Source organism: Alligator sinensis, unplaced genomic scaffold, assembly GCF_000455745.1.
Source record: "Alligator sinensis unplaced genomic scaffold, ASM45574v1 scaffold484_1, whole genome shotgun sequence".
Taxonomy (NCBI): domain Eukaryota; kingdom Metazoa; phylum Chordata; order Crocodylia; family Alligatoridae; genus Alligator; species Alligator sinensis.
This window is the reverse complement of record NW_005842515.1, coordinates 497895-523483: the sequence shown is the minus strand read 5'-3', so window position 1 is coordinate 523483 and position 25589 is coordinate 497895. Positions and strand designations below refer to the sequence as shown.

Sequence of the window (25589 nt, the reverse complement as noted above, 5' to 3'; positions counted from 1 at the left end):
TTGCAGTCCAGAATTACAGCAGCAGGATGCTTCAGGGCTGCTCATTACTTCCTGTCCTGCTTCCAGGTGCCTCTGGAATTTGTAGTCCACAGTTGCAGCCAGCAAAAAGTTTGTGCAAGGGAAGGGTTGTTTAACCCGTATCATTGGCCCCAGACCCAAGCTAGGTTTGCCTGCTGTGGGGGCAGTCATTTCCCCTCCCCCCTCTCCCCCAGTAGACTGAGCTACATCCCCAACTGGTCTTGTCCTCCCCACCCCCTTGTCAGCCAACCTTCACTGCTCTAGCTAGGGGGCAGATGGACAGGGCCAGTGCAGCACAGCCCAGGGCTGGAAAGCATGCCGGGATGCTGGGGACTGTAATTTAACTTGAAACAGGAAGGGGTCTGGGACAGAAGTTTAATAAACTGGTTTGGCCCAAATCAGTTAAGGCTGATACTACATTCAACCAGGTTTATCTTAAACCAGTTTCAGCCATTTTGAAACTGGTTTACATGCACTGAGCTTCTGTTCTGTTACAGGTTTAAACCAGTTTCTGATGACTTAAAGTGGTTTATGTGTAAATTCTGTCCCTTGGTGTGTTCTTGCTCATGTGAGTAGGTCCATTGAGTAGGTCCAATAGGATTAATTAAATGCCAATAGGATGAGGCTCTTAGGCATGATACTGCATATTTAATGAGCAGATATGTTAAAGGATTTCAATGTTTTTAGGTAAAAAAAGGACATGGGAGTTGCCAAAGTAGTGATTCATCTTTTCCCAGTAACCTGTCCTGTACTGAATGAAGTCAGTACCAGCTACTTCAGAGGAAGATGCAAGAATTATTGTGGTGTACAGTTATGAGACAGCAGCCCTCCTTTCCCCAACCCTGGTGAGGGTATGGGGCACTTTGCACCTCCCACATAAGGCATGGTCCTTCCAGGGAAATTAGTTGGCTGTTTCCCTCCAAGCCCCACTTGCTGGAATGGATGAGCTACCTCAGCCCTGCTGCCCAGCCAAGCCTGGTGGAGGAGACTTTCTTATCTCTATTCTTTGCATTCAGTGTTCCAATAGGAGTCCAGTTTTAAAAAGCTAATGTTTAATTATTTGGATATACAGGACACAGTTTTAATAAACTGATTTACAGATTACTCAAGACTTCCTTTTTGCACTGTCTCTTTGAGTATTTTTCTGAGCTATTCTCAGGCATACATTCTTTCTAAGGGCAAACCTCAATTCTGATACTGGACCTTTGGATTAAAATATGCCTGTTTGCTTTTGTGTTCCACTGAGCTAATTCAAATAAACTTAACCCCTATTGGGGATTTTTGCTTATAAGGAATTAAGATGACCAGGACAAATTGTGCAGCCGTTCCAAAATAAGCCAGCACCTATTAATCATTTGGAGTACTGCTTGCAGTTGCTTCCATACATAAGCATAAAAAGGCAAAAAGCAAGAGTTACTGACCCAACATGCCATATTCTCTTGGAATCATCTTGTTTTGAGTTCCAGTGTACGTTCAGTGCTGCACTGCACTAGAACTGAAGATAATCCCTTTTCACAGGGGTCTTGTGATCTTTGGTTCCCAGTCATTAAAAGATAACGTGGAGTCATTGGGGCTTCCACTGCTTCTGCCAACATATTCTATTCCCAGAAAGTATAACTCTAGGCAGTTCTTTATGGTTCATTTCAAATCAACCCAGAAGGCTACATGCTGTTGAACCCATCTGAGTTCTCTCTGGCCAGAGTAGAGATTAACACATTAAATACCAGCTGGCATTAATACATAGGAAGAAGGAAAAACAGAGTCCTACATGATAACAATATTAAAATAACTCCATCGTTCTTCACAACATATCACTTTTACAGTATCCTTTTTCAAGCAGTAGGATCAAATTCCTAAATTACACTATTTTGGTTTATAGAATCTTTTATTCTGCCCAGACTGTAAACCTAGAACAACTTTACCTTCTTTAAACATAAATTAACCCTTTTTGTCATTCATGTGTAGGCTGCAAAGTGCAGTTGGACTCATCATATCTGAATAGTTGAAACCTATTATATACCACTGAGGTACCAGAAACAATGATGAACAAGTACAGGGTATCAAATGTGTGGCAAGTCTTTATGAAGGTATAGGTTTACAGTGGAAACAGACTGTAAATTCAAGCTCAGTTTTTAGCAAATGTTCACCCTCTGATAAGTTAATATGAAAGAATATAGGCTTTAAAACGAGGAATTTATTATATGTGAGTTAATAGCATCTATTTTGCTAAATGAAAGATCCTGAATAATAACCTAGAGCTACTTGAGTAGTGGCGGATTCTTTTACTAATCTACAGGTAATTGTCAACCTCCAAGAATATCATTGGTGGGCAGACCTGAGAGACTATGAAGGTCGCACAAGGCACAGGGTTTCATTTCCTGAAAAGGAAGTAGTGGTGGAGGTGACTTTTTTTTTCTTTTAGTAAAAGAATGCAAACGAAAAATGAAAACAGCACCAAAAAACTGAATGTTGGTTTTGGCCATAAAGTTAGCTCATTTCCTGTTTACATACTTATGGCTTTAGAAATCCTCAGCTACCAGCTTTCTAAATAAAAAAAACAGCTGAGGGCTATGTAGATTAATAAAAAAACTTAAATGGCCTGCTGGTGTTTTTTCCTTCTTCCACACTTCTGTAACTCTGGCCGCATATAGATTTTCATTTCTACCAGGAAGAATTTTGGAGAAATTCTTATGTGTAGAAAAATAGCCTTGGAGCTGGAGTATACAGGGACTCGGTTAGGGGCTCTGATCAGGCAGGCCAGCCAGAGACAAGTACTTCAGTAGCCACACCTGTAGTAAGTCTCAGCTGATGAATTTTGCCCCAGTTCAGGAGCAGTGAGCATCCCAATTGGCTGCTGGGAGTGCTGCCTATCTATTTAACATCAGCTGTGGCCTGAGTTTGCTAATGTACTAATATTTATCAAAATAGTGTCACAGCCCAGTGGCCTCAGTTGTATCCCACAGGAAAAAGAAAAGGTTGCGGAAATATTTGTTGTTAGATCCTCTAAAATAACTTGTCTTAAAATATTTGTAAAGTGGTACTTTTTATTTAAACATATTTGGTGCGATCAACAAATTTTGGCTAGGTACAGACAGGCATTTCGCTTTTACTGGTATAAGTGCTCAGAAGCCAGTCTATACCTATAACAGAACAGAAGTTGGCGCATGTAGACTAGTTAAAAAAATGACAGAAATTGGTCTAAGATAGACCTGGATCGATGTGCACTCAGACTCAATTGATTTAGACTGGTGCATTGAACCTCTGTACCAGTTCCTCTCTCAATTCAAGTTAGGTTGCTGTCTGTTCCTTTGCGGCACCCCACTAGCTCCTCCTTGCAGGAGGCACATTAATGCTCACCCTGCACTTAGCAGCTGTGGCCAAGCACCCAGCAGGCTCCGACCTTCAATTCTCCCAGACCCCTGCCCCCAGTCCTACATCTTGCCTGCTGCCAGCTGTCATCTCCAGGTAGGCAGTGAAGGGAAGGGAAAACAGGCCTCTGCTGCTTGGACCTGCCCCTGGCTCTCCCATACAGTCCCTGTCCCCAACCCCACCTCCTGCCTGCAGCCAGTTGTCAGCCACAGCCAGGCAGTAGGTGGGGAGGTTAGCTGTGCTCAGCAACCTCCGGCAGCCCAGAGAGCCTGTGGGGCCTGCTGGCAGGCATATGGGAGTGCCCCCAACCTGCTGGTCTCATCCAGTGCAGGCAGCCGACGTACACCCCCACATCAAAGGGCAAATGTGTTCTGTTCATTCCTGAACTAACCTATGCTGCTTACAGAAACTCGTGTAGGTTTAATCGATTCCACCTCGGGCTTTCTGAATGTCTGTACCTAGCCATACTCATGTTGGAAAACATGCATTAGCACTGGCCTCTTAACTCCTCATTATATGAACATACAAGAAAACACAGGATTCAAAGTAGGGCATGACAGACGTCTCATAGGCTGTGCAACTCACTGCACATTCACCTGTAAAATTAAATTGACATTCCATAGTACATTTCCTGTTAGACTATTATGAGTTAATCCTATAGAATCACATTATAATGTCAGTTTACAGGATTACTTCCAAACCAAAGTAATCCTTTAATATTAGTCTGTATTATTAATAGAGGAGCTTTAAACTTTTGACATATATGCTGTATAAAATGTGCAAATATAAGTACAGACATTTTTAATCAGCTTTATGTATTTTATGTTGGTAATGTTAAATGAAGTATGCGAAGTCTGTGTTTAGTCCTGTGAAGATATCCTGTTAGAGTCATCTGTCGATGGTACTAGGCAAATGTCATGCACTAAATTACACATATTACAGCAAAAAAGGATTACTGGATTTATTTTAAGTCATGCAGTCTTCTGTTAATATTTTACCTCAAAGATGCTGCATTAAGTTTGCAAATTCAAGTGTGTTTTACAGAAGAGGCTAAATTTATAGATTTTACAAATCTAGTACTTAGTTGTTTTTGTAATTTTATATTCAATGATCTAGAGATAATCTTAAAGCAGAATCTTAAAGCTACCAAAGCTTTCCTAGTAGAGATTAATTTAAGGTAAAACTTTGCCTCTTAAAGGAACCCAAAAGATGGGAAAGTTCAAATCTGGGCCTGAGCATTGAAGAATAAGCCTGTCCATGTTGTGGTTCCCAATATTCCTTGTTCTGAATACCTCGGCACTTTAGTGAAACTTTGACCCTGGTTGGTTGAAGTTTGTTTGGGATCCTATCTTTGTAATATGCAAACCCCAAACCTAACCCTTTACCATACCCTGTGCTAATGGAAGTTTGGATCTGTTACTGCTTATTAAAATACTGCAGCACAAAAGAAGAGCTATTTTATAAAGAATAACTATTTCATGAACTATCTTCCATTGAAAAGAGTAGCCATTAATATTTGCATATGGAAACAATAGGCAGATTGGACTCAGTTAACATGATATTTACTTTCTGAGATGCACTATTTTTGCATTTTTGTTTTCGTTTTTCTTTTTATATTCTTTTTTCTCTTTTAGTTGTTTGGATTAAGTTATGTAATAAGTTTTTATCTTTATAAAACAAAATTATATGTATTTGAAAATCATGTAATCATTTGTTGAGAAATCATCTCTTGCTTTAAAAAAGAAAAACTATATAGCCAGGAAAATGCGTAGGGGGCTGCAGATATAGTGGGGACTTTTGTGCCTGAACTTCCTGAGCTAGGCTGTGTTCAAATAAACAGGGAAAATTCTCCCAGGTTTGTTCTCCTGGTAGAAAAACATATCCAAATGCATCTGAACAGATATTCAAATGCTGAACTCTGTAAAAATAGAGAGCTTGCAGTGCTGCTGCTGCTTTGCCAGGGGGCCCCTATGCACACATGCCAGCTCTGTAGACTCCCTGGGCATTTTTACACATGCAGCAGGATGCTGCTCTGGGCATTTTAATTAGAAAGCTGCACTAATTAAAAGTGTCTGCACATAACATTGGTGTCGCCATGCATCCCCACATTGAAAAAAATGTGGTGGAGCACTTTGAACTAAAGCTCATTGAACGTGTTTTATTTCAAAGTGCACCACTGACATTTTTTCAGTGCGGAGATGTGGGGTGATGCTGATACACATGACATGGAAAGCTGCTCAGGAGCGTCAGTTTCTGTGCTCCAGCAGACTCTATTAATCAAGTCTGCTCCAACACGCTGGGTTTCCAGCACGTCGGAGCAGGCTCCATGTATGTATACAGGAGCCCCCTTTGACTGCCTGGAGATAGATGGCAGCAGTGACAAGGCAGCCCTGATTGACTGAACCAGAGTGATTAGAGTCAGCCTATGTCCCCTGCAGCAAAATGTGGGATTGTGAAGGTGGTTTGTTGTGATCTGCAGCAATAGAGTCCAGAGAATGACACACTGGGTGCATCTACACATGCGCTTTACTGTGGAGTAGACTAATTAACTCCAGAGTAAAGCATTACCATCTACCCATGTGCTGGTATTAGGGTGCACTAAAATGATTAACTCTGCCATAAGTGAGTAATTACAGCAGAGTAATTAACTACACTGAAACGTATTTGTGGACTCTGGCCAGGGGCCTAAATTGTGCCCAGCCAGCCAGGGGCCTGCTCTGTTCCAGCTTAAATTGCTGGTGTCCTGGGTACACGTGTAGACACTGTGCCTAGAAGCACTTACTGTCTTGAACTGCTCCAAAGTTTATTGCTTCGCATTAGTTACATGTGTATATGCACCCTCTGTCTTCCTGGGGAAGAGAGGAGAGGGAGCAAAGCACCCTGGGATGCTGAAGGACTGTGCTGTGACTTCTCTCAGAAGAGAACATGTACAGATGTTTGCTTTTGCAGGAGAAACTCTCCTGGGAGTGGTGTGATCTGGGTTGTTCCCAGGTTATTTTTCTCTCGGAGCAGTCATTTTCACTCCAGAAGAAAAATCCTGAACTTCTGTACATCCATGGCTTCTCCTGGTAAAGCTGCAACTCTCTTAGGGGAAACTGAATGTCTGTACATGGCCAGTGTATGTGTTTCTATTTTTTGGTAATGTATTGTCAGCTCCTGCAATTTTATCATGTGTCTCACAATATATATATTTTTAAATTTAGACCTGTAAATCTTGGAATAGTGCTATTTCATAAAAGTCTTTTGCTTTAGTTAAAAACTGCCTTGTATTCATAGATTTGGGAAAAAAAACTTAAAAACTTGAACAATGTATACCTAAAAGCTCAAAACCCTCAAGTCAAATAAACACATTCCCAAATTTGTTTTCCATGCCTAGGAGTGCTGTAGTGAAGCATGCTGTAAGTACTTTGCAAATGATCACTTGCAAAATGGAAGTAATGCATTCACTTTAGTTGACTTCTGGTGCATACAAGGAGTTCTTACTTGGGCATAAAAAAAGGACTGAATGACCAGGTCCAATATTTGCTGTATTAATGGTGCGACATACATGCTGTAGTTATAGGAGTTCACAGTAGTTGAAAACATAGGTTGAGAAAATCCAGAGTTATTATTTTTTCTTGGGTACAACAGTGATATAGCCATTTTCTACAATTTGGTTATTTAATTCCATTCCAGGTTTACTGACATTTCATTTCCCTGAAGATATTCACAGATCATTCCATTCTCTGAGGTACTGCAATCCAGCTTTGTTGTGCTTTAGCCCTGTCTTGAGGGTTTACGTGAGTAGATAGTTCTTGTGTTGGCACTCTGCATGGGGTGGTATTGACCTAGATTGACTTAAGAGTGATATGAACAGTCAGTAATTAAAGTTGCCCCATTGGACCTATCCTAATTTTGACAGTTTTTTTAGTCTTTCAAGTGCATTTGGCAGTCAGGCCTGAAGTCCTCAATTCCTGAGCATAGCCTGAACACACCTTTTCCTCTCAAACATTAGACTGTACAGATCTTATATACCTTATATATTTCCTATAGAAGAGGAGCATTCTTCTGATCTCTGCTCCTCAAACACTGAATATATAATTATATCTGTACAAAATTACCTTTGTAGTGTTCCCAGTTGTATTTTATAGGAGGCCCTTAAGGACCAGATGAACAAAGCATTTTAATATATTCCTTATTCCTTAAAACAAACTGAGAGCCAGCGGTTACCTTTCAACACAGTTCTTCTTTTTTTGTATGAAATCCCCAATTTGAATCCAGAATCAGCTGCAACAGCTCCTCCCTATCCCTGGGTGCATCTACATAAGACACTTTACTGCACATTAGACTATTATAATGCACAGTAAAGCATCACTGTCTACACATAGGCAGTGATTACGACACAGTATATTAGCCTAATGCACTGTTTTCTAGTACCTGTAAATACAGGTACTAGAAAAAAGGTGGATTAACTAATGCACCATACTGCACATGTAGATGCTGACTAGGAGCAAATTGATCCTGGATCAGCCCAAGCAGCAAGGAACCGCACTCCTGCCTGGTTAAGCCCATATCTTTGTGGGGAGGGGGAGAGCTGTCCTGGCTGGGTGGGCAGCTCCCAGCTGGACTGGCATCTCTGAGCCCTAGGGAGGAAGCTGTCCTAGCTAGGCAGACAGTGCCCTTCTAGGTTTGTAGGGGAGAGGGAAGCTGGTCAGGCAGCCTGGGGCTGGCACCCCAGGGGAGCCCGGATCTCCACCTGGCAGGGCTCCATTTGCTCCCAATGCTCAAACAATTCAATCTCATGAATTGCATGTGTAGACACGCCCCCTATGTACTATGTTATCATTGCAATAGTGCTGATGATTTCACAGTGTTTCAATCACTTGATGTAAATGAGACCATGCTCAGGCTCATTCTGTCCTAATGTCTTAATCCATACCTTTTATCTAGCCTAAGCAGTGCATATTATGAATCTCCTGAGATAGATAGGTATCCTCTGCATGACTAAGCAGTAGGTGACCAGTCCATGTCAGGAAAAACATGAGTTTGAACTCTACAGCAAGGCTGATTCATTTAAGTAGCACATGCATTCCCGCGTACAGCACTCACAGAAAATCAGCAATTGATCATGGCCCTGCAGAAAAGGCATAAGAAATACATGACATGAAGTATACTGCAGCCAGGCACTGAAGCCATTAATAATTCATGTGTTTCACATGATGCAAAAAATGGTCCTTTTTGTCACTTTGTTGAAATACTGGTATTTTTAGTTTCCTTTTATGCTGATCAGTTATGTGCTAGGGGAAAAAGCCCCACACTAACACCAGTATATTTTTTATATTAGTTCCATATCCTTGGAGGTTTCATTTCTGTTTCACTTATTTGCAGTAATATTCATACAGAACTCATTAAAACACTGATGACAGGTTTGTTTAAGCCTTTTACCATTTAATTTTCTTTAGTTAACTTCTTTAATTATTATCACTGCGCTCTAATTTTTAACCTGATATTTAGCAACACTGAACATTATTCCTCATTTTGCAAATGCTTAAAATGATATAGTATCTCTAAGCAACCTAAATTTTGAAAGCAGCAACCTCTATTCTCAGGGATCACACATGCTTGTGGATGTTGTATGTCACAGGAATGCATACTTTTCACAGTGTTCTCCTGTGTCAAGAAGTACAGTTCAGGAAGTATGAAATTCTGGGTGCATTTTTCTTCTGAATCTATATAGATCCATAAAGCTAAAGTAGACCCTGAACGAGCATGTACTACATATGGCACATCATACAATACAATTTAATTTACCTTCAGGAACATTTCTAGTGATGTCTAGATGGGTTATTTTTATTCTTCATCAGATATGTTAATAACATGTCACTGTATCCTCTGTCTGACTGCTGGATCAATGATCAAATTGTGTGTAATGTCAAGTCTGCAAGGGAAGAATACAATGAAATGGCAGGTGAAGGACCTGACAGTGTGGGTATACATTTTAAGTGACAGTTACATCCAAGGAAAATGCTGGTTTATAAAATGGGGAGGAAAAATCAATTAGTCAAAGTTTAGTTACATACAGTAGAAAATGATACTCTAACTCGGTACTGATTGTATGATGAGGTCAGGTGTTCAGTGTATAATAATCATTTAATCTAATCTCACTGGATTTCACAGCTTTTCTGTGCTACTTTCTGTATTTTGTGGATCAGAAAAAAACTGAACATACCCTTCTTGTCTTTCATGTGGTGTTGCTTGACAATATTTTGTGGTTTGATGAGCATATTTTACATTCTGTCTAGCTTTGAAAGTACTGCTGTATGTTTTAATTTTCCATATCAGTAGTGGTGACCTAACAATTTTAAGTTTAACATTTTCCTGTCTTTTGTATTTGTAAGTGATCTTAATGCTTGTGAAAGACAAGGAATAAAAGGACTAGTTTATCTTACATGTAGTGCAACATAGGCATTAGCCAGGCTCCTGCAGTTACCCCTGCACCTTGAGAGTGCTTTGAAACATCTTTGCTATTCTGTTTGTGGTCTTTTCTTGAATAGAGATGTCCAAATATACTGGTGTGTGTTATGGTTTTATGATGTAGCCAAAAAATTCATTATACCATGTTTTAAGACATTTATAGAATAGCATACTTGACTGTTGGGATTTTGACATCAGAGTCCACTCAGAAAATCAGAAATACAATTATTTCAGTTCATGAGTATATTGCAATCTGAGTGGTTTCCGAAAAAAAATCTATATTTTTATTCATATGACATTATAACTTTTTATTGTATCTGTATTGATGTAACACTGCAGCAGTAGTCTATAGCTTTTTTTTTTCCTATTGCCTGATGTGCTGCCAAGGTAGACTTGTATGTATAATATTCAAAGCTTTGTAGTACAGGCCACTACTATGTAGAGAGGAAATTTTACAGGCGTCTAAGCTAATGCATAAAGTTAAATAAACACAGCCAGTGCTCTTTGTATGACATCAAAGTAAACATGAAAGCAAAGGTAGTATGGCTTGTCATGTCATCAGAATCCTAATATGTCTTTATATCCTTTACAAAAATATCTGCTGCATTCCTTCCAGTTTATGAAAGCAACGTTTCAAATTAAAATGCTAGGTTTATTGTTAAAAAGTTTTCATAATGCATCATGTTTTCCCCATGCTGATCATAAATAAGGCTGAGGTATATGCTTGGGGCCTGACTGAATGCCAGCAGAAAATAGATGGGACTCCTTCCATTAACTCTAGTGCCACTGCATGTTTTAATGTTTAAGGTGCCAGTCAAAGTTTGGAGGTATAACACTTTTTAAAGAGGTTTTCAGTAATAAATAGATGAACAGCAAAGCTCCCCCAAACATGGAATTAAAACAGAAAACAGGATGCAAAGTAATTTTGAGGTATAATGAGCGACCACAACTTTTATTGATGTGTCAAGAGAAGTTTTGGTATCCCTGAATATCATCATCCTCAGATTCCTAGTTCTAACATCTCACTGGGTCTGACAACATGCAAACTCCATTAATTATTTCCTATCTTTCCACCATCTGCTATGATTTTGTGTCAGGAGCCACCTCTTATAATAATACACCTCATCTTCCAAATACCCAGCATTCCATGCAGTATCTAGTATTTATACATTCTTTTCACGTGCACAAACATCAGCCTCTGTCTTCAACATATGTTTTCCAACTCTCCTGATTTAGCATGCCTCTTAGGCAATCATTCCTCACTCAATCTCTTCTTGACTTCCTAACAGTTGCCCTTAGAAAACTCAGTTCTGCAGCTTGCAACTAGCTGAAACCCCTCTTTGTTAGTACCCATGTCTCTGAACCATTCAGTGTAATCGGAATGTAATATTTCTTGTATGTCATTAGCTTCACTTTTCTAGGGACATTACTGTTCCCTGCCAACAGTTTAACACTGTTCCAAAAGTTCCTTGCAAGCTACAACCTTTTGTCAGTTTTTCTGCAGTCCTTTTAAAACTTTTGATCACCAAGCGGTGGTTATCTTCACACTACCCTGACTATACAGACATTTATATATCTATGTTTTCATTAATGTACAGAGAAAGAGGAGAGAAATGGAAAGATGGAGAAAAGGTAATGAGCATTTGAATATGCTTTAAAGAAAATGCAAGTTCAAGTGCTTGTGTGTGTGTGTGGGGGGGTTCACTTTATGAACATCAGTTAAACTGTCTGGTTTTAGATTATCATAGTTTTGGTCATTCTTGAGACCACAATTTAGACCATTTTCAGGGTGCTCAGGAACTATGTAATTTACCCTAGGGAGCAATTCGACTCCCAAGAATTAGAGATGTTAGAACGGGAGTGTAAGGTTATACAGCTACTTTACCCACTGAGTCTTGGGATCTCAATGCTGCTTTGGTACACACAGACCTGACAGATCACTTAGAGCAAGATTACTCAAGTATTGGGGTACGTACATATTATTTGAGCCTGGCATAAAGAATCCTGAACCATGTCCTTTCTCTGCTGTCAGAAAATCAGGCCTGGCTTTGTTTTTGCTAAGTCTTGCTTAATCCTGACAGATGATTCATAGACAGAAAACAATAGTGAGATGTATGTGACTTCCATAACACCCCTTCCGCCTGAATTATGCTGTGCTCTTTGCATGTAACTATGGATCTGGTCCACGAACCTTAAACAGTTTCCTATTCTTGATGTGTTCAACTTATCACCATAGGAGGGACTATCCTAAATTGGTTTGATTTTTTTTTCCATTGTTGATGACTACTTTGATTTAGTCTCCTCTGTTAGCTTTGTAGGGTAAATTTCATTTTCTAACAGGGTGTCACAAGTGCTTAATGTCAACAAGCAACAAAGTAGTTCTTTGTAAAACAGCATAAATGAATGCATATGCTTTATGTTCCTGGTACATGAGTCATTTATAAAAGCTTGGGCAATAATTACAGCTGGGGTGGTAGTAATGGCATATATAAACTATGATGAACAAATTTAGGAGCGAGACACATTTGTTGAGCTTCCAGGGAAGCTGAAATTAAAAAAAATGTTCCCACCTAAGTTATGAATGAAACAAGACCCTTTTGACAAAGGCATAATGCTTTTGCATATTTATTGTTAATTACTTTAACCCTGATGCCAGAGGGTCTGTGCAGATGAAACTAGAACAGACATGTGTCATTATTTCTGACTGTTAAGTAGACACCTTAGTTAAGTGTTGGTTCACCCAATTCACAGTGGGAAATTGTGGTGTCTATAAAATACAAGATAAGTGAACTTTCTCAATGACTTATAATACAACTTCATGTGTGTGCGTGTGTGCGCGCGTGCGTGTGTGTATTAATACCTGTGTTGAGAAAAAAGAGGTCATAGTTTTACGTACAGTCTGATGTACATGTGTAGGGTTTGACAACTTCAAAAGATCTAGGGAAAAAGGAATTGGTAATTAGATGAATAATTCAACTACATATATTTAGGGATGGGCAGTTCTGAAAAGGCTCAGATGTTTGATTTTGTTCAGCCTCCACTATGTCTGTGAACTCATTTAGTGTGGAAATAATATCACAAAATGAGAGTGTTATACAGCGAAGACAAATAATAATTATTGTTTTTGATAAGTTTAGCCTTTTTTAAATAAAAATTTCACATGAAGCCAATTATTTTTGTCAGATTTATTCATTTGAAGTTATATGAAAAACAATACTGACAAATAATACTTAGGGCAGGGTTCTTTGTTTTGATTTTGCTTGGCTTACCCGAGTACCAAAAAAGCTCAAAATCATCAAGCAGGTGCTTATTTTAGAACCCATCCAGTGGAGGAGAAATAGCTGTGATGCCTTATAGTCTAACTATCCCACATAAAGGTCATATCAAATCATGTTTGGATTTGGACAGAGAACTGTCAATAAATATTTAAGTTTATGGTATACAAAACTCTAGAGCTCTTGGTTCAGAGATGATACCTTTTATTAGACCAACTAAGAAATCACAAAAAAAATTATCTTTTTCTGCAAGCTTTTGGGCGCACGCATTATAGTACAAGTATTCATACCAACAAATTAAAAGTTCAGAATATTTATAGATTCGTAGATCCTAGGGTCGGAAGGGAACTCAACAGATCATTGAGTCTGACCCTCTGCCTAGGCAGGAAAGAGTGCTGGGGTCAGATGACCCCAGTCAGATGCCTAGCCAGCCTTTTCTTAAAGACCCCCAAGGTAGGGGAGAGCACTATCTCACTTGGAAACCCATTCCAAATTTTGGCCACCCTTACCGTGAAGAAAAAAATATCTCAGCATTTACTTTTAAAATGAGTTATTTCCATGAACGTTCTTACCAGCATCAGAAATTTCAGGGAAAAACCAGAAAAGAGATGTTATTATCACACCTTGCATATATGTTTTGTATCCCTCTACCAGATGATCCATAGAGATGATAAAAGCCTACTAAGATGCATACAGTTGCTTCTTTAAGACTTATGTTTTTGTGCTGAACATAGAGATCCCCTTGAAAGTTTTGTTGAGGTTATTCATTTTATTGGATATGTGAGAGTTAGTGACTTGTAAACCACTGAAGTAATAATGGCATATGATAAGTCGTTGCTCCTGATCTGGATTAGTTATCCTTTTGGCAGCCAGTTGCGGCCTACTTGGCTGACAGGAAGTTAACCCTGCCCCCAGGCACAGCCATAAAACAAGCAGAGCAGACGGTGACAAGCTGTCCTGACAACCATCTTCCTGCTAAACTTCCAGACTGCCCTGATCACAGCATCTTACCTCAACTGGTCTATGTTTTGCACTTCTAGTATCCATGCTTAGTGTGGCTTTCTCCTGACCATAACACTGAAGTGCTGATCTTGGCATGATCTGTGGCTTCTGACCTTAGTTTGTCACATGTCATCTTCATTCTGTCTCATTGACCTTGACTTGTGCCTGACCACCACCCTGACTTCTTGACTGATCAGGTCCTCTGTATCTAGACTTTAGCTTGATCACTGGTTCAAGACCTTGGCTATGACCCTGTCTTAATTCTTAGCTTTGGCCTCAGGTTCTGGACCTTGGGTCTAAGCCTACGGTGGACTGCCCACAGCTCAGTAATGACAGAGGCTTAACAGAGGTCCTTGGAGCAGGAATAGGTGAATAAAGGAACTTTGGAAAGGTCCAGAATCCAAAACTGTGCTCAAGGATATATCATAAAACCCTCCTGAAGACCACACTTTCCAGAAAAACCCTGGGAAAAAAGTTAACCCTTCAGGATGTCTTAGTTGTGCTCTGGACTGTAGGAGTATAAGAAGGAAAATGTGTTCTGGAGCCAAAGTCCATTCACTAAGAAGATACTACCAGCAGCTCTCTTTCATTTAAACCACAAAGGCTCTATGTTAAGCATGTTGGCTGTTGACAAGTGTCATTGAATTTTTTTATGTGCTCATTACGGCTATGTTTCTTAGATAGCATTCTTTTACCATGGACAACTCTTAGGTGACCAGGTCTTGGGCAGTTTGGTGAAAGAACTGACTCTCAGAAGGACAGATGAGTGTTGGAGAGCTAACTACCAGATCCAGAGGGAGAACTTGAAAGAGAATCTTTAATACAAACCAGGGTCAGAGTCCAGAAGGTTGGAAGCTACCAAGCCGGGGGTGGGGGGGGAGGAGGGAGGGAGGCAGGGGTAGAACCCACAGGTTGAAGTCCAAACATGAACTAAGCCAGGGGTCAAGAACCTAAACACAGATCTGTAGGGGAAACCCAAAATCAAAGTCCAAGAAAAAGTCAAAAACTGGGGTCAGGAACCAGGAAAACCAGAGCTCAAGCCAGGAGGCTTGTCAAAGCAGACTGCGTCTGAACTCTTGATTGGCCTAGAAACCCATAGCCCCAGCTGGTACTAATGGATAGGTGGCACTCCCAGCAGCCAACCAAGAAGCTTGCTGTTTCTAAACTGGGGCAGAGCTTGTCAGCTGAGAGCTTACTGAAGGTATAGCTGCTGAGGTACTTGGCCCAGGACCCAGAGTGATGGTTTTGTCAGCTGGCCTGCCTCATAATTAATTTCCAATTAATTTTGTTTTGTTTGATTTTACTCATTTAATATCCTTTCCTTCTTAATTCACTGGTCTAGATTTCTTTTACTATGATGATTACAGTTCAACATTTGCAACATTCTTCATTTTTTTGGTGTTGCCATGATAAGAAAGAAGTGTTCTGAAAGTGTTGAAGAAATGCCATTTCAGTCAAGCCCCTACCCTTGAGGGAATGCTTGTGAACAAAAATTTACTTTTTGTTCTTAATTTCTAAACAGATTTTGAAAATCTGTTTTGAATTATTTTCTTTAAAGTGAATGTGAATCTTCATGCTAAAACAATAAAAGAAAAAAAAATCTCACCCCTTCTCAAATGAATTAGAGATGGCAGTCTTATGCGTCTGGAGCTGACTTACAGCACTTGATGTTAAAATGTAGCCCTTTGTAGAAGTTGTAATAAATTAAAGCCATTGTCAGAGGCTGATGCTGTCAAACCTACAGCAAAAATAAATAAATAAATAAATAAATAAAAATGGTCACCCTTTAAATTCTGTGCTCTAAGAAGAATTTCAGTCTTTGGCAAGTTGACAGTAAAAATAGACAAAAGCAATATTTTAGGATGTTGTGCCAAAGATCATGTGTGAAAGCCTGTGAGTGTCTTGTATTAAGCTGTGAGTTATAGCTGCTTAGTCTTGAGAACTGAGGAGTGGCATATTTCCTGAGGCCTTTGAGACATGCAAGTTATACATTTCTCTTTTTTTGAATGACAATGTGGTCAAACTTTGCAGCTAGTAACACGTGTCCATTTTCAGTTCTGTTATGTAGAATATAAAGTTGAGGTTAATTAAAAAACTGACTCTTAGAATGGAGGAAAGAAAGATCAGCTGAGACAAGTGCACAACAATGACTGAAATTAGTACCTTGAGACAGGTGATAATTTGGTATAGCTAATTATTATTTTTTTCCACATGAAATAATGTTAGAAACATAATAAATTGTTTTTATTTTGATAAGTAAAATGTTTTAAAATGTGGAATCAGTAGTGAATTTGTCAGAAAAACCTCCTCCCTCTAAAAAAAAGTAAGAGAGGTAACAGTGGTTTAGTGTATTTTTTTTGTCATGTTTCATTGTTTCTCCTGCCCTGACCTTGTTGCTGGTACCTTGAGACAACCTAGGGACCAGGTCTCTTGATAGTGATGATCAGGGTCTGAATTTACTGAAATAAACAGGTGAGCTGAAACCATCTAAACAACTTGGCATTGAACTTATGGTCTAGGTACAGACATTCAGAAAGCCCAAGGCAGAATCGATTTAAGTTGCACGGTATTCTTAGCGGTGTAGTTGAGATCGGTAGCAAACAGGAGACACGTTTGCCTTTTGGTGGTGGTGGGGGTGTAAATCTTAGGCTGGATTCCACCATTTTTAAACTAGTCTATGTGTGCTGAACTTCTGTTCTGTTATTGGGTATAGATTGGCTTTGTTTGTCAAACTTCTGTTCTGTAACTGGTATAGACCGGTTTTTGATGATTTAAATTGGTAAAAGTGTAATGTCTGTACCTGGCCATAGAGTTTTAAATATATTTAAGAAATGCCAAGTGGTGCAACTGTTAGATATCATAATCCCAACTAGCTGGTACTACCTCACTTCTTGATTGGCCCTCATTCCATGGTGGATTGCCCCTAGTATCCTTTTGGCTGTTGATCTATTTATTGCTGTTGATAATAGCTTTTTCTTAAAATGGCCTATTCACATGAGTAAATTTAAGAACAAGCCTAAATGCAGGATCAGGACCTTAGATATAAAAGATTTATTTATAAAAGATTTTATTTTAACCACACATTCACCCTTTGAGTTCTTACTTTTATGAATATCTGTGGAACTTTATAAATCCCAGGCCCATTTCTTATGTTTTTCTCCTTAAGTCTCCATGAGGCCTTGCTAGAAATAATTTTGTGTGATTGATTAGTTTAGAGTTTCATGTCCTGGAGTGGTGCTATTTCAGAACACTGTCTTGAGTTATAGTTTACTATAAGTAAATACTTATTCCTATTCCATATGAACAAAACTGTTCCCAGAATTTGCTATTGGCAGCAAAGTGTTTCATTTTTGAGGCTGTGACTTAAGTTTAGTTAAGCGTTTGTTCTCTCACTGGAAGAAAATTCACCTGCACACAAGTGGTGATTCATTGAATTAATACTTATCACAACTAGCTTAAGCTTTGTGCATTTCTTCTATCCCAGGGTTGGTTCTAAATTTACTTCTAAAAGTATCTATAATAGATATAATTCAGTAAAGGGAAAAAAAAGTAAGAATTGATCCACTGCTTAAGTTGCTTAAGTCATAATTTTCTTAGGTCAGGTAAACTCTCCCTCGCACGCATGTCCATTCTACTACATTCTCCTGATCTTTTACATAGATTCTTACATAGATATAAATTTTGTATTTTTTTTTTTGTAGTGGCTTGTAAACCCTGCTTGGTATCCTAGCAATTTTTCCTTAATTTATATTAATATCCGATTTTGTTTTCTTTTTGACCTTGCCTATTTTTATTAATATCCACTCTGACATGCCACAAATCATACAAACCTAACTGCATCACATTCTTTGCATAATGTTTCTCCTTTTCACTTTTTGGTTATAACATGCTTCTGCTGTGTTCATTTTCAGGCTCCTAAGCATATAAGAATGTATGCCCCTAGGTGACAGATTTCGGACCAGAAAGTCATGATTTCAAGTCTCAGCCCATGATTTGGGCTCTCATCTAATCTGGACATTGTAGCACTAGGTAAGTAATGTTACAAGCTGGATACATTTTCATGTTAACTGTTATTCCAGTTTTCAAAAGCACTTAGGAATGACTTTTAATAGGACTTTGGGGCATTTTTTCATGTGCTCTGGGGTATGGGGCCAGGTGCTTTAATTAGTGAGCTGTGTATCAGCATCACTGTGCATCCCTATGTTGAAAAAATGGTGGTGGGGCGCTTTGAACTAAAGCTCATTGAATGTGTTTTATTTCAAACCACCCCACCGCCATTTTTTCAGCGTGGGGACACCACTACATATGATGTGAAAAGCTGCTGGAGCATGTCAGTTTCCATGCTCCAACAGACTCGATTAATTGAGTCTGCTCTGACATGCTGGATTTCCAGTGCATTGAAGCAGGCTCCATGCATGTCTATAGGAGTCCTAGGCTCCTAAATGTCTGAGTCATGATTGAAAATGGGACCCTTGGCTCCTAAATCATTGGGAACTCTTAAAAATTTTATCTGCTGCTAGTTGGATGCAAAATTATCTGGTAACTGTCCAGGTAGAACTATTTTTAATAAGAGTAACCTGGTACTCTTAAGTCCACTATTACAATAAAGTTTCTGGTTTCTTCTCTTCTATATATAATCTGGGTTTCAATCTTTAAATTTTTTCTTTATAAATTTTAGTATGGCCATTGTTACTTTCCATGAGACACCTATGACAAAGAAAGAATGGCGAGTAAAGGAAAAATGTTGTCAGGAATTCTCTTCTTAGATGTCCAGACAGATTTCTGTCTCTGCTTATAGATGCTGGGTCTATAGTCCACAGCTGTAGCAGCTGAGCTGAGCTATCTCTGCAAAGAGCACACAAAGTATAACAAGGTTACAGTGCATTTCCTGTGCATCATCATGCAGCCTTTTGTATAGGAGTTGACTTTTCAAAGTGTAAAATGAAAGTTAAAGTTGTAAAATTTGGATACATTTAAAATGAAGTCCAACATGACTGTAGCAATTGAGTTTATTGAATTAGCTGTCACAGAGAGAGAGAGAGAGAGAGAGAAGCAGTATTGGCATTGACTACATTACACAGACTCAGAGTTTCATAACCTATGTATGCCTTATCTGTGCCTGTGCTCTACAATTAATAATAATGTGTATTAATCAAGGGGTTTATAATCTACCTATTCCTTTCTCTTGCTTTCCTTCTACTCCTCCTTACCTCTTTCTGATGAAAACAACAAGAGTTAAATTTCCGGGGAATGAATGGGAAAGGGACTGTGATATGTAAGAACATAAAATACCTTTGCAGCATTCTAATTCCTGTTCCAAATGTCATCTCTCTAATGTATCACATTTGGAACAATTTTTTCTCTTGTGGTCCCCTTCAGGAAGGATTTCGAATTAAACAGCAGCATTTCCAGCAATAAATGAAATTAGCTGAAGTATTGCCACCATTTTTTAGCCAACAAATCAAGGATTGAGAGGCTAAATCCAATACTTTTTGGCTCAAATGTTTTTTTGATACTTGGAAATTTCTATCAGATATCTAATGGTGTCTCCCTAATTTCTTTCTGGTGGTGATGGTAGGCGCTCTCAGAGGTATTTAGCTACCCAACATTTTTCCAATTAATATTTAGAAATATTCACTTTGCTAGATATGACTACTAAAATTATGCTATTTAAAGATATTTGAAAAATAAATGAGGCATATAGTTACCAGTTAATTTCAACTTGTTTTTCTGCTATTTCTGTTGACCCCCACATATCATTCAAATCTACTATAGCTAAGTTATGCACATAGACTAAATGTTATCTTGTTTTTCTTGCATACCTAACACATACATTTAGGTGGAGTTCTTATTCATAAGTGCCCTTTTCACAGATTAGCCATTTCTCTGGCTGAAAAGACATCTAACTTGAACTCTAACCTCTCAAAACTTTCACAGTCCCACTTCTCCCTTAAATGGAAAACAACCTCATTAATTCCTCACATAAACATCCAGAACACTACTTTAACAGGCTCGTAATTTATAAACCTTACACTATTTTTCTCTGAGAAATATGTGACAGCAGAAACATTTTGGGCTATCACAGCAGAAAAATCAAACATTATTCTTTCACATAAATCGTTGACACTATATGAGCCATATTTTCACAATAGGTGGGCTCATAAAAATGAACCTGCACCTGGTATGGCCAATTATGATTTATGGTAGAGTACTTGTAATCTGCAGTAAATGGTGTGGTGGGTTAATGACCTAGCAGTTTTCCTTTGTCAATCTTGAGTCTTTCAAATCCATTAGGTCAAAAGTGGAAATGATTTTGCCATCTCATTCTGCTTCCAGTGGTCAGATGCCCATAAGAAAACACCACCACAACAGGTACCTAATTAGCACCTATGCTGGATATATAAGTGAAGAAGCCTAGGACTGAATGAAAATGGAAACTGTATAATACTTGCGTCAAACTCCAGTAGTGAGCCTTCCAGATCAAGTTAAGGCTCATTGTATGGGGAAGCTGGCAATACTACTGTGGTACTGTTACACAAATGCTGATGCACAAAAGCTGCTTCCTTCCACATAGGTAGAGATCATGACAACTTCTACTCCCTTATTCTCCTTCTTGACTCCAGGACAGTTTTCATGCATTAGGATCTCATTCTGAGCTGATGGTAAGGAAATACTTGTGCCCAGTTTTCAAAACATTAGGTGTGCAGTAGCACATAGACTGTTTGCCTATTCATCTGTCTGTCTCGTTATCTCATATATATCATATTATTTGTTTCCTGAATGGTATTCTGAAAGGAAAAAATCTCTATCACACCTTTTCTAAATGTGACAGTTTAGATAGATACAATTGGAAAAAAGTGTGTTCCCAAGAGTATTCATATTCTTAGTTTGAAGCCTTTCCCCTCCTTATTTCCTGTCTTAACTTTTGCTAGGATTTTTCCACGAGATATATTAATAATTAATAATAAATAATGAATAAATAAGCCATTGCACTGTGTATCCAACAGCATGCCTGTCTTTCTCTAAATCAGGTGCTGAATATATAAAGACTGTTTGTTTTTTAAGTGCACTCCATTGTAATTTTCATGATGTTTGTTATATAAGGAATAACTGTCGATAGTGTCATTTTAAATACTCTCTTTTTGTATTTGGCTTATGCTAATGGCTATGCTGCAGAACTTTAGCTTTTTTTCCTTTAATAGTTATTCCTGATTTCCTGCTGTGGATATATATTGAACAGAAGAAATTAGCTGCAGAGAGAATTAGAGGGTGTAAGTGTGATTGTCTGAGTCATGTAAATGCCAAAAGCTTTTTGTGACATTTTTGAGACTTTAAAAATGGAAATATGTTATTTGCACACTGGCTCCTGATGGAATATGACACACTGCAGACATGCTGTGAGTTTAAGATTGGGCTCTAGGCCATTAGTGGCTATGTACATGGGGGGCCTCAGGCTTCATGGAGGCAATGCAATGATCCACATTCTGTATGGACCGCCTTTGCTGATGAGCTAAAGAATCCTCATCAAATCAATGAAAGCTAATGAGAATTATGGACTCGCTATCCAGATTTCAACTTTAAAGTATATAATTCAAGCTTGATGTAACTTTTGTCTTTTTTCCAGATGGTCTTACACCTTCACTGTAATCACTTTTGAAATATTAACAGTATCCAGTACATTCAGTTTTAAATGCATAACTTCCAACTAAATTATATGTGAAAATTATTTAAGGTGGTACTGTCATTTTAAGTTTACAGTGTGTAATTACAGCATGTTTCAGATCTCTGGTGCATGAGTAGTCTTTCTGTCTATGTTTTTAATTTGGCTTTAGAATGTGGTGCGTGTGTGCATGCTTCTATTTTAATGTATTATTTTAGCTGGCAAATGAGAGCAGAGCAGACTGAATCTATGCAGTGTTACATGTTGAATGTGCTGTGAGGAGTTGCATGTTAATGGTTAATACCATTTCTTGCCTACACAGCTCTGACTTGCTACTAGAGGGCTGGTGAGCAGAGGTGTATTTAGGAGCTCTACCTCTGCTCTGGATCCCCACCCAGAAAGGGCTGGGAGCAGTGCATCCTGATGCTGGAGGACTGGCAATTGCTAGTTTTATCCCCATGGAGCTGACTAAATTTACCCTCACATAAGCTGGTCCAGAGTTAACCCTCACCTGAAGTGGCATCATTCTGAGATGCTCAGAGGGCACTTAATGAGCGCTAACATCCAGACACTTGTGTTTTAAGTGCCCTTAGTATGGTCTCAATGTAATATGCAACTTCACCCTGAGAGAGTACATGTGGAATATAATCCCTATGTCTGGGCCGCTGCTTCCTTCAGATCTTTCCTAAACAGACATCAAGAATGCCTTGTAGAAAAGCCATGAAGGCAGGGTTAGGAGACTTTTGGGCCTGGAGAACCTACTCCCTATGAATTAATGAGGAAGAATAATTTGATTCCCAATGTCTTAGGTGGTAGGGACTAAGAACATGGCAAGGTGCTGCCCTCCTGCCGTTGCTGGGGAAGGCATTAAATTCTATTGCTGTGGGACATCCAAAGTGCTTTTGCTGGCCCCTCTTCCTCTCCAGGAACATTCTTAGCAGGTATAAGGTTGGTGAGCAGTGGGCACATCTACACAAGATGCTACATTGCTGTAGCGATGAGCTACGGCGACATAGCTCATTGCTATGGTGGGCACAACTGTGATGCTTATGCTACTGTGTGGTAGCTTGTTGCCACTGCATAGTAGGGCCAGAAATGATCTGCGTGCTGCTGGGACTGCAGAGTAATGGCAGTTACTGCACAGTCATGTACCAGGCAAAGTGCTAAAGCAAGTACTGAATGACTATGCAGTAACAACTGCACAGTCAGAAGCATGTGCAGATGTGCCCAGTGATACCATAATCTAATTTCCCAATTCACTTTCCTAAGATATAGAGTGGAACAATTGGTCTCCTTACAATTCCCAAAGAATTTAAAAGAAAAAATGTATGTAGCTCATTGAGGAATGTATACATGTGATGATGTTTCCTTTCTGGTGCATGCAAGCAGCAAGTGCACATAAGAAAAACCTTTGAATGTGATTTACCATTGGGATATGAATGCAAGCGGTGACTAGAGAATTACAGGCCTGATTTTGGAAACAAATTTCCTTCTGAAATCTCCAAGGCACTATTAGTAACAGAAGTGAAGTGAAGTTGTTTCTAAAAATGTGCGGCAATAGAGATGCACTGATTTATACCACATCAGGATCCCACCCCTGATTTTAAATGGATGGTATTGCATTAAAGGAAAATATAACTCTCCCTCTGAACTTAGAAAATGGAAATCTAAATATGTTTTGAGATGCTGAGATGTTTTGTTGTACATCTCTGGACCCCAACCTGCTACCATCTTTACTACTTTTCTCACAAAATCATTTATTTTCTTTCTGGAAGAAAGGAACACCTGCCTTTGGCTTCCTTCTAGGAACTGCTTTTATTTACTGAGGCACCCCCAGGCACCTAAATCCCTGTAGTCCAATGAAAAACCATCTTATACTGTCACTGATGAAAACTACTACTCTACTATGGTAAACTACTATTGTACTATGTTCTTTGATACCTAGAAAGGTATGGTTTTGATAAAAAAGCCTGAGTTTGGAAAAAAGTATGAGTTTATACATGGCCGTGGAATTATTGGCTCTTGTGACACAATAATAAAGGTACAGGAAACGAGTCACCTTTTCTATAGGACAATTATAGAAGAAAATTTAGCATTTGTTTAGGCAGAATGGGTTTTCTGGTTTCACCTCTTTAGCAGGCTGCTGGGCCATTCTAATCCCCCAAAATGAAACATAGAAGGTAAATGGAGTCATGATCTGTTAGTTTAGTAGGGATGTATTGTGGGGAAGAGAATTCTTCAGGAAGTGAGGTGGGTAGAGAGTTTAGTTATGCATGAGGTGGGTAGAGAGTTCAGGCTTTAAAACTTCAGATATTTGCATTTTTACCAGACCTTTTGTGGTCCTTCTATTACTAGATCCTATATCATTTTAGCTACGAATGTGCCACTTACTTGAATTCTATTATAGCACTTCACTATAATTCTAATTATCACTCATCTCAGTAGCTGGTAGCTTTTCTATTATTAACTAATCATCTATTGGCCCTGTGGGGGCCACATAGCTTCCAGGCTTTTTAGTGAGGTTGGATTAGATTATCTACCCTTATTAAAACTTAGATTTCACCCAAAGTAAGAATGTGAAAATGACCTCCCAGTGTTAATATATGTAAAATATATTATTACACATGTTTATGTTTCCTGAATCACATTGCAAATTGCAGCTTTCCAATTTGGGCAAATGAATAAAAGAACCTTGTTTTACAGATGAGCTAAACATCTTATGAAGTATTTATATTGCATAGTATGTAAAGCAGTTAACATAATTATTTTGGAATCTGACAATGCCTTAGCAGCAGTAATATCTCTCTGTTCTACCACTCTGGAAGGTAAAATGATAGGGTAGGGTGACATCTTGGAGACTGACTGGTTTAGAGAGTACTGAATTTTTGTGGGCCATAACCTACTCCCCTATAATAAAGTACTTTGTCAGAAGTAGGTTGTTACCTCTGAAAACGTATGCCTCTTTGAACCAGTTAGAAGGTAGGGCAGGTGGCACCTTACCTTCTGCTTGACTTCAGATTAGCATGGCTAACCACCTCTCTCCTCTGGGTGGTAAAATGAAATTTAGAACATATTTTTGTATTAATAAGGAGGTTGAATCACAAGAAATACTTTTTTTTTACTCTAAACTATTCCTTTTCCAGATATTATTTTGTTAGATGTTTCTCTTATAATTTACATATAAAAGGTCATAATTCTGGCCTCAGTTTCATGAATGAGCTCCTTTTGAGTTCATGAATCTAATCGATATGTATCTCTATGTAGTCCCAAAATACAGTCCTAGGAGTGACTCCCAAATAGTGTATACATACCTAAGGTATCTTGGGAACTAGTAACAGTATAGTTGAAGCAGCATGGAGCTGAGCACAGACTGCAAAATGCACCTAAGAAGGCTGAATATCCTTACTTGAGCTCTGTGACTGTACTAGTACTGGCAGCTAGTTTAAAGCTATGTCAGATATGTCAACATTATATGGTAGCCACAACAGTGACTATATTGCAAACATACCTAATACCTATCTAATATACCTATTATGTAATATCTATTTAAGAAGTCTTTAAGAGATGTGTGAGGATGGCATGCATTATTTTTGCACAATGGACCATGGGTGTGGACAGCAAAAAAAAAATCATACAACTTTTAAAAAAGGAGGGTGGGACTTATTGTGGTTCAGATGAATCCTTGGAAACTCTTTCATCTGCCTGCTCTGTCCTGTGGCAAGTGGAAGATAAACTACAATAATTTACCACTTGTTTCATTAAAAGGTAAATTATTGATATTTTGCTTTACTTACTGTGAGAAAGGAGCACAA

General features: G+C 38.8%; 1 long non-coding RNA gene across 1 annotated transcript in view; it reads left to right on the top strand.

The window, feature by feature from the left end:
• The window catches only part of LOC102371837, a 34749-nt gene extending 14218 nt beyond the window's left edge, over positions 1-20531 (top strand). Inside the window, exons 2-3 of the long non-coding RNA XR_001358656.1 lie at positions 18029-18146; positions 20412-20531. This is a non-coding gene — a long non-coding RNA (uncharacterized LOC102371837). The remainder of the gene's footprint in view (positions 1-18028; positions 18147-20411) is intronic.
• The last annotated feature ends 5058 nt before the right edge of the window (positions 20532-25589 follow it).